This window comes from Ailuropoda melanoleuca, chromosome 3 (assembly GCF_002007445.2).
Source record: "Ailuropoda melanoleuca isolate Jingjing chromosome 3, ASM200744v2, whole genome shotgun sequence".
Lineage (NCBI taxonomy): Eukaryota > Metazoa > Chordata > Mammalia > Carnivora > Ursidae > Ailuropoda > Ailuropoda melanoleuca.
In genome coordinates this window covers 60,523,766-60,544,855 of record NC_048220.1, presented here as the reverse complement: position 1 = coordinate 60,544,855, position 21,090 = coordinate 60,523,766, and the positions used below count along the sequence as shown (strand labels likewise).

The following is a 21,090-nucleotide window of genomic DNA, read 5'->3' as shown; positions in this document are numbered from 1 at the left end:
GCTGTCTCTCTTCCTCTCTCTCTCTCTCCCCACTGCTGACCTTCTAAAGCTAGGGTCCTCTGTACCTGTTACTTCTCTGAACATCTAAACTTTTTCAAGGCTTGTGGTTTTGTGCATGCTATTTCTTCTTACAGAAATTTATTTTATTTATTCTACAAAAATGTATTAAATGCCAGTGCTGTACCACGTGCCCAGAAAGATAAGAGACACAGTGGAGAACAAAATACAATTTGTCCATCCCTCAGAGGGTGTACAGGAGAGGAAGGGAATGCTCCTACCCCCCCTTCTTTGCCACAGCGAGCATGCAGTATTTTTAGGGGGAAGTTTTGATCCCCTATGCCTTCCTCTGCTTTTCCCAGGGGGAGTTAAATTTTTCCTTTTTAATGGTCTCATACTATGTTGCATGAGTGCAGTTAAGTAGTATTTTGAGATACAATTAATGCTTTTCTTCTTTCCGTAGTCACCCTCTTTCCCTCTTCCCTATTCTTTTGGACAGGTTTTGGACAGGTTTTAGACAGGAAACCCCTCTCAGCCTGCAAAAAACCCACATAAAGCTATTGAGGACATTTTAATAGGTGACTGTAGGAAAAATAACAAGATAAAATGGTGTGCCACTGGAGGTGGAGAATCCAGCAGAAAGCAGGGGCCTTGTCTCCCAGATGAAAAGGATTTCGCCCGCTTGGGAAAGGGAAGAAGAGAAAGAGATCTGTGGGTCCGGAGCAGGGAGGACCTCTGTACTCTTTCTGGTAGTGCCCTGAGCATAATGGTGTCAGTACTAAGAATAACAACAATGATAGCACTAGTAATAACAGCAGCTAACTGTTACTGAACACTTACTATGGGCCAGGCATTGTCACTTTACTTTGAGTTACCTCATTTTGCCCTCACAACTCCGTGAGGTATGTAATATGCACACCCTTACTTTATAGGTGGAAATCTGAAGGTTAGGAAATTGAAAAAAAAATTGCCTGAGGTCGCGAGATACGGCATGCCCAGGACATGAATCTAAGTGATGTCAAAGTTGGCCTTCTTAAACGATTTGTGATTCTGCCTCCCTGCAGTGAAGCCACCAAGCCAGTTGCCTGAAGAACTTAGGCAGAGAAAGCCATCTGAAGCCCTGTAAAAGTGTCTTGTCTTTCTCGCAGGACACGGAGCTTGGCAAGCACCCCTGAGCCCAAGGAGTCCTACAGACCGGGCAGCCAACGAACCAGAGGCAGGCGCTCCACCCTCTTCCTCCCCTATTCCAGCGACCCAGGTAGAGGACTGCATAGAAAGAACTAAGAATTACCAGCACCCAATTTTCTACTAGCTTGAAAGATGGGGGCCTGGTGTAAAAAATAATTAAGCTAATTAGAGAAAATAACAAATATATTTCTTGCACATATAAATTTGTAACATGAGATTTATACCCATTACATAGATTATCTCTATGCTCTCTCTTATCACTTTGCAGTACAATTAGAGCGTTTCCTGTAGATTACGAACAATGAGAAGTTAGGAAATTTCTTTGATTTTGTTACGGATATGCAGTAGAGTGCCAGGCTAACGGTGGTCGAGGAATCATTGAAATATCCTTATAAGATTTCACTATTACTCTATTTTTGCCCCCACTAAGTTCTGCTCACTTAAAATGTTGAAATTTTAATTGTGAATATAAAATACATTAACACAAAGAGCTTAATGGCTTAGACCTCAAATGATCTTGCTCTTATAAGTGTATTTCCTTTTTTTTACCCCTTTATTCTTTTTTAAAAAATATTTTATTTATTTATTTGAGATAGAGAGAGAGAGAGAGAAAGCACAAGCAGGGGGAGTGACAGAAGGAGAGGGAGAAGCTGACTCCCCTCTGAGCAGAGAGCCTGACATGGGGCTCAATCCCAGGACCCTGGGATCATGACCTGAGCTGAAGGCAGACGCTTAACCAATTGAGCCACCCAGGTGCCCCACCCCTTTCTTTATTCTTAAGATTATTTTTTGAGGATATATCAGAGAATGTAACGTGCAAATGTTTCAGACAAAATGTTCGTTCCCCACAGTATGTACTTTCTAAGGGCAAAGGGAACTTATACACTGTAATGACAGTCGCTGCAGAATTCATCAAGAAAACAATGTTGCTGAAGAGGAAGTGCATTCTCCACGGAGGAATGATGCCAGAGAGAAGCGTGACAAGTGACTCAGCACAAGGTCTTAATACTATTGTCAAGGGCCGGAGAGCCGCGCACTGTCACCTGAGAGGAAAGCCAGCCAAGGAATCAAGGCTGCTCCTCGTACTGAAGCAACTTCATGTCAATCAGAGCTAACGTTGGTATGTGTGGCGATACTAGCTAACCAGTTCGTTGCTGCTCATCTTAGTCACTTCCTTCCTCTTCCTCCTTGGAGGTCCTGTGAACTCCCCAACTCTACAGTCCCACTGACCTCAAGGAGAGTTTTTTTCTCTTAAGTATCAATGTTTACAGCTTTAATTTGAATTCATGGAGAAAAAGTATGTCAGTAACACCATAATATGTGCATACGCTTTCAAGTCTGAACTAAAACTGTAAGACACTTGAGGAAAAGCCTAGGTTCTTATGCTCCTTCCTTCATTCACTCACAGACCGTACAGTCACGACCTGTTGTTTACTACGTGTTGGACTCTGGTTGCTGGGACTCACACATTTGCTGGGGAGACGGAGATGTGAAGAACTTCTCTGCGTGATACCCTGGGCACTGGAAAACAGGCATTTTCCAGATCCAGGGGAGCATGGAAAGGGGAAGGCAGTCTAGAAAACAGAGGAGGATTTCGAGACTTTTGAGCTGAATCCTGAAGGATGATGAGCAGTTCGCCAAGTGGCTCAGAGAGGAGAAGGCACCCAGGAAAAAAGAACATGTTTGAAGGCCCAGCATCATGAACGAGCACTGTGTAACTTCACCTGTCAGGGTGGGGTGTGAAAAGAGAAGAGGGGAGTTAAGGTAAGGAAGAAAGCAAGGCTGTGACTGGCTGTGTGTGCTGTACTTCACGACTTACAGATTGTTACAGATTTTACTAATAGAGTTAGTTTTTAATGGGAACTAGGTATTCTGTTGGCCAGGTGGGGACTGACGTGAATATGCTATTTCTCTGTGCTGATGGCAAATGACACTAGTGACTGGGGAGGAACAGCTGAATCCAGCAGGGACAAAACCAAGTAGGGTGCAGAGCTGGCCAGTGTCTACTACATAGATCAGCACATGATGGGTGCCTGCGAATGAATGTTCTCGACTTCCTGGGGATTGGTACATGCGCATACAATGATATTCGGTTCTATAATTGGTATAAAGAAAAGTGGGCTGGGGTGGAGTATAAATCTTGGAGCTCACTCAGGTACTAGAAATTCTTAATTACGCCTCTGCTCACAATTACACACACAGAGTTGCCCTTCAGGTTCCTGTGAGACATGAGTAATAGCTATAATATGTGAATGTACCTCCAACCCAACCCTTCCTTAGTAAATGGGGGAGTACTTTAGTTCAAGAGAAAAAGAGAAGCATGAGAAGAACTGGTGTGAGAGATAAAATCCTTGAGAAAAAGGCCTTGTTGGTTTTTCTCAAAGGTTTAATCTACCCCCCACCCCAAAAATGAGTCAGCTTGGCAGAGTGGTTAAGAGCAAGCTTTGGAGGTAAATCACTCTAGGTCTTACTCTGACTCTATCAGTTAACAGCTGTGGGACCTGTGACAAGTCAGGTGACATCTCTTAACCTGATTTCTCAGCTGTAAATGGGGCATCATACCTAACGTTGAGAGTAGTAAGAATCAAACGAGGTAATCTGGAAAGTCCTTAGCACAATGCCTATTGCCATCATCACAGACTAAATTGGTCTTTGTCAGAGTTTTCCTATAAAGGATCTCTCTGGATCTGAAACACATTGGTCACGGCCTTTTCTTTTAAAATAAACTTTTCTTGCCTATTCCCAAGTGCGAGATGTCCTGTTCATGTCATATGTTGCGTCATAAACCTCTGTCTCTCCTCGCTCTTCTAATGCTGCTGTGAGGAGCCACAAGGCCCTATTCCCCTCACCCTCACCCCTACCCGCCTTTTTATTAAGTAAACTCTACTCCCAACCTGGGGCTTGAACTCACAACCTCAAGATCAAGACTTGCGTGCTCTACTGACTGAGCCAGTCAGGCCCCCTCCCTCGTCTCTTCTCTACACAGCACCTCCTGTTCCCCTTTTTGTTTCCAGTTTGACACCTTCATGCCTGTCTGCAGGCAGCTTTGGTTCTTCAGCAATCATGTCAAGCAGTGTTTTTTGAGCTGTGGATTGACACACCAACAATTAATATGACTATGTTTTTCGTCAGCTCCTAAGAACTTGCTCACGGTTGAAGAAAATCTGAAATCTTCTCTCACTCTCAGTTCACTCCTTAGTCATGAAAACTGGAAAACTAAAAAACTGAAAGTCACTAGATACAGGATAACAACTCATTTAAAGAATCATTATGCAGCCAAATATTATTTCTTACACTATAAAACGTGACATTAGAAGCGACAATGTTGGAAATACTGGGCTAGTTATATCTCAGTGAGGATTATTTGCATTCAAACTTGAAATCAGGAAGGCTTTTCCAAATAACCAAGAAAAAGCTACCACCTGCAAGAGGTAAGTTTTGCATAATGATAATTTAGCACATAGAAGATGGGATTTTGCATGAAAACTCTAGGTTAAAAGATCATGTGTGCTCAGGTATCGCTTTGGTTTCCTATTAACTTACTGTGTTTTAGTTCTCCCGTCTAAAATGACATTGGCAAGTCCTTACTCTCCTTTGTTTATACATCAATTTACGTATCTATGTCTCGTATATGTGAGAACATTCTGTGTTCCTTGGAGGAAAGCTACTATTTAAATTCAAGGTATTATTCTTGGAAATGGGAAGAGCAGGAATATGCACGCTGACCTTCCGTGAGCTTCAGCAGGCGGCTTTGAGGATTCCTGTACGTTTCATTCTCAAGCCATAAAGCTGACAGGGGGGCCTCAGCTGCATAGTGGCGGTGGAAAGGGTTATGTTATTATTTGGGGACGGCATGGGCGATGTAATAGGTAATGTGCTGTAGATAAAGACCTAGAAAAGCATCTTAGACTCTTATCGCCATCCTTGAGGGTCTCGATGTTATTCATAACAGAACTACCAGAGTGCAGAATCTGAGGCGTTTTCTATAGCAATTAAAAATAGAAAAGAGTGTCCAATGTGTATGTGGGCAGAATGAATAGTAAGAACTGGCAGGGCCTGTCCCACCCTTCCTTCCTTTAAAATCTGATCTATAGTATCTTTTCTATTGTTTTCGGGCACAAATCTAAATTCTTTGTATCTAATAGTATCTTAATATTCTGGACTTTGGGTCCCGAAAAGCAGTTATTTGGTTTTCCTTTTCTCATGACTCAGTTGAGCAGATCTCCCAACCTGTGTAAATATCTTTAGCTTTGTGTTGAAATCTGTGTTTTGCTTTGCAAGCCCAGTATTATCTTGCAGCAGGTGCAGATTCTGTGTTTTCTGAGTTCTTAATGAACATAAATCCCCAGTGGAGATATTTTTCATTCCTTGCATGCCATTGTTCTGATAATGATGCTTATAAAACACAGAGAGATCTTTTTCTAGATTCCATGGCTAAGCATATGTTTCAAGAAAGGCCAATGCTCATCAGGAAATGTGGGACTGCCTACGAGTTTTTATAGATATATGTGTATGTCTCTGAGTAAGTTTGCTAGAGATAAAAGCCATTTTATTTATTGCAATCCTTTGCCTTCAGTGCAGTTCACACAAAGTGTCTCACACTGTGAAATCGTTATATACGAACTTTTCTTTGCTCCTGGAGTCATTTAGTAGTTAAAACATAATTTAAAATGATAATTACTGGAAATGGGCATGATTAGAGAAGTGTTCCAGTGCAACTTCGCAAATAAATACAGAACATTTATAAGCACACTTTTTAACCAGTTTCCTAGGCGCTACTTAAGAGATATCTGGGTGAAGGAAAAATGAAACTGGTATTGTCTACCATTCATCTAGCGTGCATTATAATTTTCCAGAAGCAAGTATCTGTTTGGAAATAACAGAATGGTGCACTGATATTTCTCTCTCTCTCTGTAGTTGACAGAAGGAATGACTTGGGGGTGGAATCTTTGAGGTCAGTGATTGTCATGTTAATAAGGTTACCTTTAGGATGCCTTGCAACCTGTTAGACACAGTGACAGATTCTGTCTTTACAACTTTCTCTTAAACGTTTAGAAAGTTGTGTGCCTGGGGCACCTGGGTGGCTCAGTCAAGGTTAGGCGTCTGCTTTGGCTCAGGTCATGATCCCAGGGTCCTGGGATCAAGTCCTGCACCCGGCTCCCCGCTCAGCCTTCTTCTCCCTCTCTCTTTGTTGCTCCCCCTGCTTGTGCTCTCTCTGTCAAATAAACAAACAAACAAACAAATAAATAAAATCTTAAAAAAAAAGAAAGTTGCATGTCCATTCTAAAATAAATATGATGATACGAGTGATTCAAGAAAGCTTTGTTAGAAGAGTCTTTCTGCCTCTTTGTTTAGGTCAAAGTAAATAAGAAATAATGCTTTTCACAGATACTTTGCTGTGGAATTATTGTCTCTTTCCCTGGACTCATGTGCGAATTTAAAATGTGATGTGTAAATTAGAGGCATAAATCTGATGTAAGTTTGTTTTTTTCTTTATAATCAGTATAGCATTAATATGGAAGTATTTGCTTTCTCCACAAATAGATTCGGAAAACAACACAATAAAATTAGGACAGCAGCAACAGGAATTTCTTTTTTTTTTTTTTTAAAGATTTTATTTATTTATTTTACAGAGATAGAGACAGCCAGCGAGAGAGGGAACACAAGCAAGGGGAGTGGGAGAGGAAGAAGCAGGCTCATAGCAGAGGAGCCTGATGTGGGGCTCGATCCCACAATGCCGGGATCACGCCCTGAGCCGAAGGCAGACGCTTAACCGCTGTGCCACCCAGGCGCCCCTAGCAACAGGAATTTCTAAAATATGTTTTTCGAAGCAGGACATGAAGGTGTCCTTTAAAACTTCTTAGGCTGCCTGTAAGTCAGTGTTAGTCAGTGCTGCCATGGACCCAGATTCTCTAGTTAGCGGTACTACTGACACATCCCAGCATCTGTGGTCTGCCTGGGCTCACTGGCAGCAGAGCTGAGGCCACGGAATAAGTCATGGCTATCGTGGCCTTTGCAAATACTGCCAGCCTTGAATTTAAACAAGAGTTGAATAAAAAGTTGTACATTTCATTAAGTAGAGAGGTAGATATTTCCAGGCATGAAAATATGCCACAAAGGAAGAAAATCTAGGCATTTCCTCTTTCCATTAGCTCTATAACCCTCGATCTCAAAAAAAAGTGCTACAGATACTCCTCTGAGTAGTAGATGAAGGGATAGGATGAGCTCTGTAATTCTTTTGGTTTTTATGTTTGTCACTAGTTTTTTAGGCCAGCTGGCTAAGCAGGGACTATTTCTAGCCCAAAGGAAGCTTTAAGAAAGACCTTGTGATTTAGTTGCTAAGTAAGTATTTCTGCAGATGCTGTTATCTTTAGGTAATGATGTCCTACTTCGCAAATGAAACTATGCATTTATTTTGGAGGAATAGATTTCAGAAATCTCGAGCTTTCTAATCTGGGATTCTGCTGTTAACTGCTGGTGTGCCTAAAGACACCAACTCATCTGTAAAGCATTGGCCTGGATAGCATGCGAATTTCTCTTTGGCTTTATGACTTGTGTTTGAGTGCCCACCAGGACTGAACATATTCTTGTTTCCCAGCCGGAATGGAAAATAAGCTGCCTGGTCTGGCTGGTGTAGAACAGCATTCCCAACACTGACGAGGAGCAGATGTGGGGACCTTTCGAATGGAACAGAAAGCTGCTCACTGTACCGTGGATAACGTGGTCCCTTTCCACATGTGCTTCCTGCTTCTGAGAAGCCCTTGCCTGTGAAAGGATATAATAAACTCTCTGCTGTGTCACCACTGGTTACAAGACTTTAAATAACTCAGATTAGTTTGGGTTAAGCAGGATTGAAAAATATTATTTTTCTTGCCTGTGGGAGCAAATCATGAAAGATTTATTTTTAATCGCGCACTCGCCCTCTTTGTGGAAACTCAGCTTTGTGTACTTGTTCTTTCCTTCTTCTTTCCTTTGGAAATCCTATTTCCCACCTTGTATCAAAGTGAAATAGTTTGCAGATGGAGTTGTTTAATGTGGACAAATAGACTCCTTTGGCTCTCTTGATTGTTTTGTGAGGAGAATTGACCACCCTGGCCTTCTTGGGCACACTGGGGGAGACATAAGCATGACTGGGGAGTCCAGAGTTATTTTAAAATACTAATCCCATTGTTGGCTGTCCATAGTAAACTGGGAAAATCGTTCAACCTCTCAGAGCCTTATTTTTTTTTAATATTTCTAAGATAAATTACACAGAGCATACAAATAATCTAATACACGATTTGACTCAGAGTAGGAATGTAATAAATACTACGTTCTAGCCCCACACCCTCACTTAGCTCTTTTTGTTGTTCTGTTCGCTGTTGTTGTCATAGTCTAGCAACTGGATAATTGCTGATTTTCATGACTGTAATAAAATGTTATGAAGAGATAGACTTCTAAGCATCTCGGCATTTTCATCAGAGGCTACATTCCCTGCCCGTCCCTGCCTCTGACCCCCTCCCCACCATGCTAGCAAAATGTGAAACAAATAGCTACTTTGTTGCACAATTCTCTTACAAAGGGAGAGCGAGGACTACAAAGTAGTTAAATTTGAGGCTTCAGACAGGAAATGAACAGGTCGGAGTAAGACCTGAAATTCTTGCTTTCCATGGTGCTATGATAAGCAATGCTAGATCGTGTTCTCTGCTCAGATTGTCTTATCACCTGTTTTGTGTAAATAACCAGAGAGATGGTTTGACATTTTTTTTGTTAATTAAAAAAACCTCACAAATTTTAGGCTGCTATAATTTTTTAGTGCACAGTATGCTATGCTCCAACACAAATAAAAAAAAAAGCAACAGTTAAACAGGCCCCCAAATCTATTAAAACCTAACTCCTGACACCAGCCCTTCCCAATCTTAAATTCCAAAGTGAAGTTTCATTTAATGTTAGTATTAGCTGCTTCAGCACAATATAGACACATTCTCTGACTAATGATCATTTTTGATCTTTACAAATCTTGATTTTTTAAAAAGTGTGCTTCTTTATAATTTTGGATGTAAAGTCATGTGAACAACTACAAAAACCCCTCCAGTTAGCTTCCCACTGCTGAATACATAATATTTCAACTTTCTAACAAGTAAACATAAAGTAGACAATGAACTTGACCAGTATTTTGATAAACATTGTTGAATATAACGAGATAGCTTCATAATTTCTTTTCTGTTGCTACTAGGCCTTTCTAGTAAATAAATAAACCACATTAATCAGTATTAAGAAGACATTTTCTCATTCATTAACTGGTAATGGTATATTGAACTTAGGTGAATAAATTTTAAAAAGCTGTTTTGCTAAAAATTTCTTAATTTATGTAATGTTCTTCATATGATAGTCATTCTTAATTTTTTACTTAATGATATGGAAATGAAAATACCTTTTGAGATCTTTACTCCAGTCCATATCTGTTATGGGTTCAGTTGTGTCCTCTGAAATTCCTATGTTGAAATCCTAACTCAATACATCAGAATGTGACTGTATTTGGAGACAGGATCTACAAGGCATACTTAAGGTGAAATTAGGCCATTAAAGTAGGCCCTAATATAACTGGTACTCTTTCAAGAACAGGAGATTAGGTCAGAGACACAACAGAAGAAAGAATGTGAAGACCCCAGGAAAAAAACTGCCACCTACAAGTCAAAGAGAGAGGCCTCAGAGGAAATCAACCAGCTGACACCTTGCTCTTGAACTTCTAGCCTCCAAAATCGTGAGAATTAATCTCTGATGCTTAAACCATTCAGTCTGTGGTACTGAGTCTGTGGTCATGGCAGCCCTAGCAAACTATACATCTTAAATTTGGTAATAATATTGTCTAATAGAGCAAGGATTTCCCATATGAATCTTTTCTTCTGCCAAAATTCCTCTTAATTCTTTTTTTTTAAATACCAACAAAGTCTGACTGACACAATTTCTGTGCTTAAGTATATTAAAAAAAATTCTCTTACAAATATTCTGTAATTCAGACTTGAAACAACAAATTAACTTTTTCCCTCAGTTGTAATGAGTAAATGAGATCTTACTGAATAATCCATCATTGTGATAATTTTTACAAAATTGGCTTTAGGACCACATCTTCCAAATTTAATCAATTCTTAAGTCTTATTGCTTTTGCTACTTTTCTCATAAAATACAGAATTTTTTTTACCTTATTTTCCCTTCCAATTTTCATTACCTTAACACAAACACTAATGTCTCTTCTGTGCTCATATAGTAAGTTCCCAAATGTGCTCACCTACTTTCTCTACCTCCAAAATATTTATTACCTAGACTCCAGAGTTACAATCATGACCAAAAATTTTTCATGAAAATTGCTTCAATAGTTTCCCATTATCTATAGAATAAAATCCAAACTCCCTTCAGAATGCAAAAGCACATGCTTCATGATGTAGGCCCTGCAAACTGGGTCTGCTTTGGGTCCATTTCCAACCTCCCAAGCTCAGCCTTTGTTTTACTCACTAATACTTATCACCTACAGCTCCTACAATGTGTTAGGCTTTTTCAAAATATCTCTATATCTTTGCATATGTTATTTTTACTGCCTGTAATGTTTCCCCAATATTCTCTGACCAACTTTTCATCCTCCAAGTCTTAGCTCAAATAATATCTTATCTCTTGGTGAATTTGAAGGGGCCTCCTGTGCTCCCATGACATACTGTTTACAGCGCCATGTCCACCGCCACACTAGATCAATGTATTTCCATATTTGTCTACTCGGTTTCTAGTACCGTGCCTTCATGGTGAAGTTACCCAATAACTGTTAAGTGAATAAAACAATGAAGTGGGTTACGGCATCACAAAATTGCTCTAAAGTGTTCTAGAAGACCTTGTATTTACCACAAAGTCTTTATGGAAATGACCATAAGGAAGATCATTCTAACAGGGTCAATTTTCTCTGCGGGAATGATGTAATTAGGGTTTGTATTACATAAGAAAGAATAATACCAAGCAGGGACACCCGGGTGGCTCGGTTGGTTAAGTGTCTGCCTTCGGCTCAGGTCATGATCCCAGAATCCTGGAATCGAGCCCTGCGTTTGGGCTCCCTGCTCAGCGGGGATTCTGCTTCTCCCTCTGCCCCTCCCCCATGCTTGCGCATGCACTTGCGCTCTCTTTCAAAGAAATAAATAAAATTAAAAAAAAAAAAGAAAGAAAGAAAAATACCAAGCAAATTATAGTTTTGACCACATGGGCAAANTGCCCCTCCCCCATGCTTGCGCATGCACTTGCGCTCTCTTTCAAAGAAATAAATAAAATTAAAAAAAAAAAAAGAAAGAAAGAAAAATACCAAGCAAATTATAGTTTTGACCACATGGGCAGAGACATGACAATTATAAATGGATATAATTAATATATTATGCTCTAAGTTCTATAAGACATATATACATGTTCCAGATATGTGTGTAATTTAATGTAATGTGAAGTAAATAAAACTACTGAATAATAAATTTGTTATTTATTAATTCTGCTGAATCTTCTAAAATGGTTTTACGTCTTCCTTGAAAACATATAACAGCAGTATCTTTAAAATAAAATTCTGCAATTATGTACTTGAGGTAAACTTGAAAGCATTATCAAGCATTAAAAAACATTTAATGGCAAATGTCATTCTTTTTTCTTTGTAATAATTTATTTTGGAATTAGTGTGGAGTGGGCCTAGATCTCTTTGAGAAGTTTCTGAATTCATGCATAGCCGGTGGGATGTAAGTTAGAAAACATATCTGAAAGCAATTTAGCTTTATGTTTTGAGATTTTTCAAATTGTTCATAGTGTTTGAACTGGAATTTGCAATTCTGGAAGCTAATCTAAAACAAATCAGACATTTACAAAGGCTTCCTGGAAAAATGTGCTTATCACAACACTATCTGACATTCAAAAACTTAAAAAAAATCAATAAAAGATTGGTTTAAAAAACATGGTACCTCTGTTCGCTGGAATATTGTACTGTCATTAAAATTTACAAAAGTATAATAAGACATTAGTATTACAATAGTGAAAAGCAGGTTACCAACCGATGTTTACAATAAGATTGCAATTATGATACTAAAAAATGCTAGAAGGACAATGAAGCTGAAAGTTAGTAAAAGGAAGGAAATAAGAAAGATCAGAACTGAAATAAATGGCATAGAAACGAAAAGGAAAATAGAAAAGATCAATGAAACTAAGAGCCATTTTTTAAAAAATATAAACAAAACTGACAAACCTTTAGCTAGATTCACTAAGAAAAAAAGACAGAGGACTCAAAAGTAGAACTGAAAGAGGAGATATTATAACTGATAACACAGAAATATAAAGAATCATAAGAGATTACTATGAAAAATTATACACCAACAATCTGGACTACCTAGACAAATAGGTAAGCTCCTAAAAACACACAACCTACCAAAACTGAATTATGAATAGAAAATCTGAATAGACTGATTACTAGTAAGGGATTCAATCAGTAATCAGAAGCCTCCTAACAAACAAAAGTCTAGAACCAGGTGTTTCACTGGTGATTTCTACCAAACATTTAAAGAAAAATGGACACCAATTCTTCTCAAACTCTTCACAGAAAATAGAAGAGGAGAAGGAATCATTTCTAAATTCATTTTTTTTTTTTGAGGCAGGCAATGACCTGATACCAAAATCAGGCAAAAATGCCACAAGAAAGACTAGAAAATTACAGACCAATATTTCTGATGAACACAGTTNCATACTTAAGGTGAAATTAGGCCATTAAAGTAGGCCCTAATATAACTGGTACTCTTTCAAGAACAGGAGATTAGGTCAGAGACACAACAGAAGAAAGAATGTGAAGACCCCAGGAAAAAAACTGCCACCTACAAGTCAAAGAGAGAGGCCTCAGAGGAAATCAACCAGCTGACACCTTGCTCTTGAACTTCTAGCCTCCAAAATCGTGAGAATTAATCTCTGATGCTTAAACCATTCAGTCTGTGGTACTGAGTCTGTGGTCATGGCAGCCCTAGCAAACTATACATCTTAAATTTGGTAATAATATTGTCTAATAGAGCAAGGATTTCCCATATGAATCTTTTCTTCTGCCAAAATTCCTCTTAATTCTTTTTTTTTAAATACCAACAAAGTCTGACTGACACAATTTCTGTGCTTAAGTATATTAAAAAAAATTCTCTTACAAATATTCTGTAATTCAGACTTGAAACAAATCAAATTAACTTTTTCCCTCAGTTGTAATGAGTAAATGAGATCTTACTGAATAATCCATCATTGTGATAATTTTTACAAAATTGGCTTTAGGACCACATCTTCCAAATTTAATCAATTCTTAAGTCTTATTGCTTTTGCTACTTTTCTCATAAAATACAGAATTTTTTTTACCTTATTTTCCCTTCCAATTTTCATTACCTTAACACAAACACTAATGTCTCTTCTGTGCTCATATAGTAAGTTCCCAAATGTGCTCACCTACTTTCTCTACCTCCAAAATATTTATTACCTAGACTCCAGAGTTACAATCATGACCAAAAATTTTTCATGAAAATTGCTTCAATAGTTTCCCATTATCTATAGAATAAAATCCAAACTCCCTTCAGAATGCAAAAGCACATGCTTCATGATGTAGGCCCTGCAAACTGGGTCTGCTTTGGGTCCATTTCCAACCTCCCAAGCTCAGCCTTTGTTTTACTCACTAATACTTATCACCTACAGCTCCTACAATGTGTTAGGCTTTTTCAAAATATCTCTATATCTTTGCATATGTTATTTTTACTGCCTGTAATGTTTCCCCAATATTCTCTGACCAACTTTTCATCCTCCAAGTCTTAGCTCAAATAATATCTTATCTCTTGGTGAATTTGAAGGGGCCTCCTGTGCTCCCATGACATACTGTTTACAGCGCCATGTCCACCGCCACACTAGATCAATGTATTTCCATATTTGTCTACTCGGTTTCTAGTACCGTGCCTTCATGGTGAAGTTACCCAATAACTGTTAAGTGAATAAAACAATGAAGTGGGTTACGGCATCACAAAATTGCTCTAAAGTGTTCTAGAAGACCTTGTATTTACCACAAAGTCTTTATGGAAATGACCATAAGGAAGATCATTCTAACAGGGTCAATTTTCTCTGCGGGAATGATGTAATTAGGGTTTGTATTACATAAGAAAGAATAATACCAAGCAGGGACACCCGGGTGGCTCGGTTGGTTAAGTGTCTGCCTTCGGCTCAGGTCATGATCCCAGAATCCTGGAATCGAGCCCTGCGTTTGGGCTCCCTGCTCAGCGGGGATTCTGCTTCTCCCTCTGCCCCTCCCCCATGCTTGCGCATGCACTTGCGCTCTCTTTCAAAGAAATAAATAAAATTAAAAAAAAAAAAAGAAAGAAAGAAAAATACCAAGCAAATTATAGTTTTGACCACATGGGCAAAGCAGAGACATGACAATTATAAATGGATATAATTAATATATTATGCTCTAAGTTCTATAAGACATATATACATGTTCCAGATATGTGTGTAATTTAATGTAATGTGAAGTAAATAAAACTACTGAATAATAAATTTGTTATTTATTAATTCTGCTGAATCTTCTAAAATGGTTTTACGTCTTCCTTGAAAACATATAACAGCAGTATCTTTAAAATAAAATTCTGCAATTATGTACTTGAGGTAAACTTGAAAGCATTATCAAGCATTAAAAAACATTTAATGGCAAATGTCATTCTTTTTTCTTTGTAATAATTTATTTTGGAATTAGTGTGGAGTGGGCCTAGATCTCTTTGAGAAGTTTCTGAATTCATGCATAGCCGGTGGGATGTAAGTTAGAAAACATATCTGAAAGCAATTTAGCTTTATGTTTTGAGATTTTTCAAATTGTTCATAGTGTTTGAACTGGAATTTGCAATTCTGGAAGCTAATCTAAAACAAATCAGACATTTACAAAGGCTTCCTGGAAAAATGTGCTTATCACAACACTATCTGACATTCAAAAACTTAAAAAAAATCAATAAAAGATTGGTTTAAAAAACATGGTACCTCTGTTCGCTGGAATATTGTACTGTCATTAAAATTTACAAAAGTATAATAAGACATTAGTATTACAATAGTGAAAAGCAGGTTACCAACCGATGTTTACAATAAGATTGCAATTATGATACTAAAAAATGCTAGAAGGACAATGAAGCTGAAAGTTAGTAAAAGGAAGGAAATAAGAAAGATCAGAACTGAAATAAATGGCATAGAAACGAAAAGGAAAATAGAAAAGATCAATGAAACTAAGAGCCATTTTTTAAAAAATATAAACAAAACTGACAAAACTTTAGCTAGATTCACTAAGAAAAAAAGACAGAGGACTCAAAAGTAGAACTGAAAGAGGAGATATTATAACTGATAACACAGAAATATAAAGAATCATAAGAGATTACTATGAAAAATTATACACCAACAATCTGGACTACCTAGACAAATAGGTAAGCTCCTAAAAACACACAACCTACCAAAACTGAATTATGAATAGAAAATCTGAATAGACTGATTACTAGTAAGGGATTCAATCAGTAATCAGAAGCCTCCTAACAAACAAAAGTCTAGAACCAGGTGTTTCACTGGTGATTTCTACCAAACATTTAAAGAAAAATGGACACCAATTCTTCTCAAACTCTTCACAGAAAATAGAAGAGGAGAAGGAATCATTTCTAAATTCATTTTTTTTTTTTGAGGCAGGCAATGACCTGATACCAAAATCAGGCAAAAATGCCACAAGAAAGACTAGAAAATTACAGACCAATATTTCTGATGAACACAGTTGCAAAAATCCTCAACAAAATATTAGCAAACTGAATTTGACAATACATTAAAAAGATCAGACACCATGATCGAGTGGGACTTACTCCAGAGATGCAAGAATGGTTCAACATCTATAAACCAGTCAATGTGATTTACCACATTAACAAAATGAAGGATAAAAATCATATGATCATCTCCATGGATGTAGAAAAAGCATTTGACAAAATTCAACAACGCTTTATGATAAAAACTCTGAACAAAGTGGGTATACTCAAATATTCCTCAACATAATAAAGGTCATATATAATAAGCCCACAGCTAACACCACACTCAATGGTGAAAAGGTGAAAGCTTTCCCTCTAAGATCAAGAACAAGACAAGGATGGCCACTCTCACCACTTTTATTCTACAAAGTACTGAAGTCTTTGTCAAAGTAATAAGGCAAGAAATAAAAGGCGTGAAAATTGGAAAAGAAGAAGTAAACTATCACTACTTGTAAATGACATTATATATAGAAAATCCTAAACATTCCACCAAAAACTATTAGAACTAATAAAACAAAGTAAAGTTGTAGAATACAAAATCAATATACAAATATTTGTTTCTACAAACTAATAGCAACCTATTAAGAAATTAAGAAAACAGACCCATTTACAATTATATCAAAAAGGATAAAACATCTAAGAATAGTTTAACCAAGGAGGTGAAAGACCTGTATACTGAAAACTGTAAGACAATGATGAAAGAAATTGAAGATGACAAAAATAAGTAGAAAGGTATTCCATTCTCATTGACTGGAGGAATTAACTGTTAAAAACATCCATACTACCCAAAGTAATCTTAAGATTCAGTGCAATCGCTATTAAAATTCCAATGGCCTTTTTCATGGAAAAAAGGACTCCCGATAGCCCAAGCAATCTTAAGAAAGAAGAACAACGCCAGGGGCATCATGTTTCCTGACTTAAAACTGTATTTTAAAGCTATAAGCAATTTAAATAACATGGTATTGTCATAAAAACAGACACATGGATCAGTGGAACAAAGTAGGAGTCCAGAAATAAACCCATGCATTGTACAGTCAACTAATATGTGACAAAGGAACCAAGAGTACATAATTGGAAAGGACAGTCTCTTTACTAAATGGTTTGGGATAACTAGACACCCACATGCAAAAGAATAAAGCTGGACCATTTTCTCATACCATACACAAAAAATAACTTAAAATGGATTGAACACCTGAACGTAAGACCTAAAACCATAAAATTCCTAGAAGAAAACACAGCTTTTTTTACATTGGTCTTGGTGATGATTTTTTGGATTTTGACACCAAAAGCAAAGGCAACAAAAGCAAAAAAACCAAGCGGGACTATATCAAACTAAAAAGCTTCTGCATGGCAAAGGAAACCATCAACAAGGTGAAAAGGCAACCAACGAAGTGGGAGAGAATGTTTGCAGATCATATATCTGATGAGGGGTTAATATTCAAAATATATAAAGAGCTCATACAACTTAATAGCAAAAAACAAACACTCCATTAAAAAATGGATAGAAGATGTAAATACGTATTTCTCCAGGGAAGACCTGCGCGTGGACAAGTACGTGAAAAAGTGCTCAGCATTACTGTCATCAGGTAAATGCGAATCAAAACCACACGGAGATACTACCTCATACGTGTTAGAAGGGCGAGTATCCAAAAGACAAGCAATAGTGAGTGTTGGTGAGGATGTGGAGAAAAAGGGACGCTTTGTACACTGTTGGTAGGAGTATAAACTGGTGCAGTCACTATGGAAAATAATACAGACGTTTCTCAAAAAATTAAAAATAGAACTACCATATGATCCAGCAATTCCACTTCTAGATATTTATTCAAAGAAAACGAGAACACTAACCCAAAAAGGTACATGCACCCCTTTGCTCACTGCGGCCTTATTTATAATAGCCAACACATGGAAGCAACCTAAGTATCCATCAGTGGATAAATGAATAAAGAAAATGTGGTACATATACACAGTGGAATATCATTCAGCCATAAAAAGTGAAATCTTGCCATTTGTGACAACATGGACGGACCTTAAAGGAATTCTGCTAAGTGAAAGAGGTCAAACGGAGCAAGACAGATATGATCTCACATACATGTAGAATCCAAAAACAAAAAACTAAAGATATAGAGAAAAATTGGTGGTTCTCAGAGACAGGGGTGGGAGGGGTAGGCAAAATGCGTGAAGGTGGTCAAAAGGTACAAATGTCCAAGTATAAAATAAGTAAGTTCCGGGGACGTAATATACATCATCGTGACTAAGGTTAATTATGCTGTAATGCATATTTGAAAATTGCTAAGAGAATAGATCTTAAAAGTTCTCCTCATAAGGAAAAGAATTTTTGTAACAGATCTTAAAAGTTCTCATCACAAGGAAAATATTTTTGTAACCATGTGGCTAGTTAACTAGACTTAATGTGGCAATCATTTCACAATATACACAGATATCAAACCATTATATTGTACAGCTGAAACTAATATGATGTTACATGTCAACTATATCTCAATTAAAAAAAAACCCAAAAATATGCTGAAAAAAACCTAGAAATTCTTCAAAATACTCAAGGTGACTATTACTGAATTGTGAATTTTTAAAAAATTTTTGTTAATGCTTTCCAAATTATATATACTATTTTTATAATTGGAGATTTATTAACTTCCAAAGTTATCCCATTCGTCTTAGCATTTTCTCAGAGTTCTCGAGGCGTAACAAGTAGTTACTGTTGCCTATAGACATGTCTGTCCACTGAAAAATGATTTTTAGAAGATCTCATTATCTTCCCATTTCCTCAGTGTATTTCAAGCTAAAATAGCATTTACTTGTGTGGCTACCTCTCGGTTTTATGGCGAGTACTCTATTTCATGAAAACAACACTGGCCATTATCCTAAATAACCCTAAGTCATTAAGAAAAACTTTGAAAGTGCACCTTCAAAACATCTTGGCAACTTGCTAAAGTGGTACATGAAGAAAGGAAAAACTGGATATGGGCTGTAATGTATATTTCCTGCACTAGCCTTTCTTCTAAGTCTGGTAATGAAAATGGAAAGGTCATGTTTCTCTCTCAGATAGCAGTAACAGTTTTCCTCGAGTAGGTTGGTGACGGTATGTATATGCCAACTGTCCATTCTTTCCTATGTCTCAAATTTACTGTTCATTCCCGATCTTCCTCTGGGTGGTTTTTATTTGTAAAGCACAAATGTGTATTTTTAATTTAATTCCTTGCTCTCGTTTTCATCTGTAGCTTCAAATGGCATAGTCCTTATTTCAGTCAGGAATATTTAACTATATCCTCTGGGAATAAATTTGTATTTGCTCTTCCAGCAGTCCAACCGAGGTTTTTTCAGTAAATGACTTACTAAAACTATCCCATTCTTTTCTGAATCATTTTGAATGATCATCGCTAAAGGAAGCCTCTTCTTTTAGTCTGGAACCTCGGACAGACAGATTCTCCCGTTTCCAGTCATTTTGAGCGCCAAACGTAAAGAGCAAATAAATCCAACTCTTTATCATCTGAGTACCTTTTGGATTTATAGGAACAAAATGATGAAGAGAAATACTTTAATGCTTTCATGTTCCTTCCATTCCCCCCCCCTAAGTTTTAACTTTGGCCATTTGCTTTTCCAGACCTACTGGAATGTCTTTATACTGCTGAAACAAAACCCCCAGGTCAACATAAACACTCTAGGGCTACTGGCTTTGTTACTGGTGATTGGAATTGGAATATTTTCAAATTATTTTGAAAATATTGGTCTGTGTATACCACTTAAAGAGAGAAGATCTGGAACTGAAACAAGATGTCATTTAACATGCCCTCCTTGGAATGTACTGGATGTCCCACACCTGACAGGCTCAGCACGTTCCCACGGCTTTTTCTTTTGGTGTCACTGGCCTGTGAGTAACACCCATACAAGCGGAAAGATGAAAGTATGTACTATTTTGGGGTTCTCCAAAAATAAACAACCTGCAAAAATGCAGTCTAAAAGCACAGTGTTTTGGGGATCTCTCCCACCACCACCGCCGCCACCACCAGCCCCGTCACTCACACTGCAACCGTGGTGCCTTGTGCCGTTGTCCACTCTCTGCTGGAGAGAACCGAGGGGCCATGCGCGTGCTTCCCACAGACTGGGGCCAGAGCTGGGAGGAGGAGGTGGTGACCGTGGAGACCTGGCTGCCAGGCTCACTCAAGACCTCCTGCCTCTACAGGCAGCTTCTCAAGTTCTGGGACTGAGACCTTACTCTGTACCATTCCAATGCCATCCTGCGATACCTGGGCCGCTCCCTTGGGCGGTTCCAGAGGGACCATTGGGAGGCGGCCCTAGTGGCCGCAGTCAGTGATGGTGCGGAGAACCTCTGCGGCAAATACATCATCCTCATCTACACCAACCATGAGGCAGGCAAGGAAGAGTATGTGAAGGCACTACCAGGGCACCTGAAGCCTTTTGAGACCCTGCTGTCCCAGAACCAGAGGGGCCAGGCCTTCATCACAGGCAACATGATCTCCTCCATAGACTGCAACCTGCTGGACTTGCTGCTGATTCACCAGGTCCTGCAACACCACCCCCCCGCCCCCGGCTGCGTGGATTCCTTCCCCTTGTTCTCTGCCTACTTGGTGCACCTCAGGTTCTGGCCCAGGCTCAAGGCCTTCCTGGCCTCCCCCGAGGCTGTGGACCTCTCATCAATACCAACCAGAAGCAGTGAGAGCTTGTGGCACCCCCTGCAAGAAGTGGGGGCTGCCTGCGTTCCTTTCCCCAGCACCAATAAAATTTCCAAGAGAGAGAAAAAAAGATAATAATAAAAAAATAAAAGCATAGTGTTTTACTCAAAGAAAAATTGCTACCTAACCATTTCCCCAGATACCAGCGTGACACACATGAACTGACTGATGGAGCAGATGGCCTTGCTGGGACCAAGAGTTTAAACATTTTAAAGGAAATTCTAGTGGCAGAAAAGAGAGATGTTAACTGGCATATGTGCCATTGGAAATTTTCCTAGGTATTTTGTTTTACAGAAAAATTTGTTTGCAGGAACTATTTTCTGAACTCAGAGACAACACATCACTAATGAATGACACACAAGGAATATAGTTTATTACTA

General features: G+C 38.3%; 2 pseudogenes; one reads left to right on the top strand and one right to left on the bottom strand.

The window, feature by feature from the left end:
- LOC100468142 overlaps window positions 1-20,100 on the bottom strand; it is a 117,534-nt pseudogene extending 97,434 nt beyond the window's left edge.
- LOC100466058 lies at window positions 20,099-20,694 on the top strand (annotated as a pseudogene).
- The last annotated feature ends 396 nt before the right edge of the window (window positions 20,695-21,090 follow it).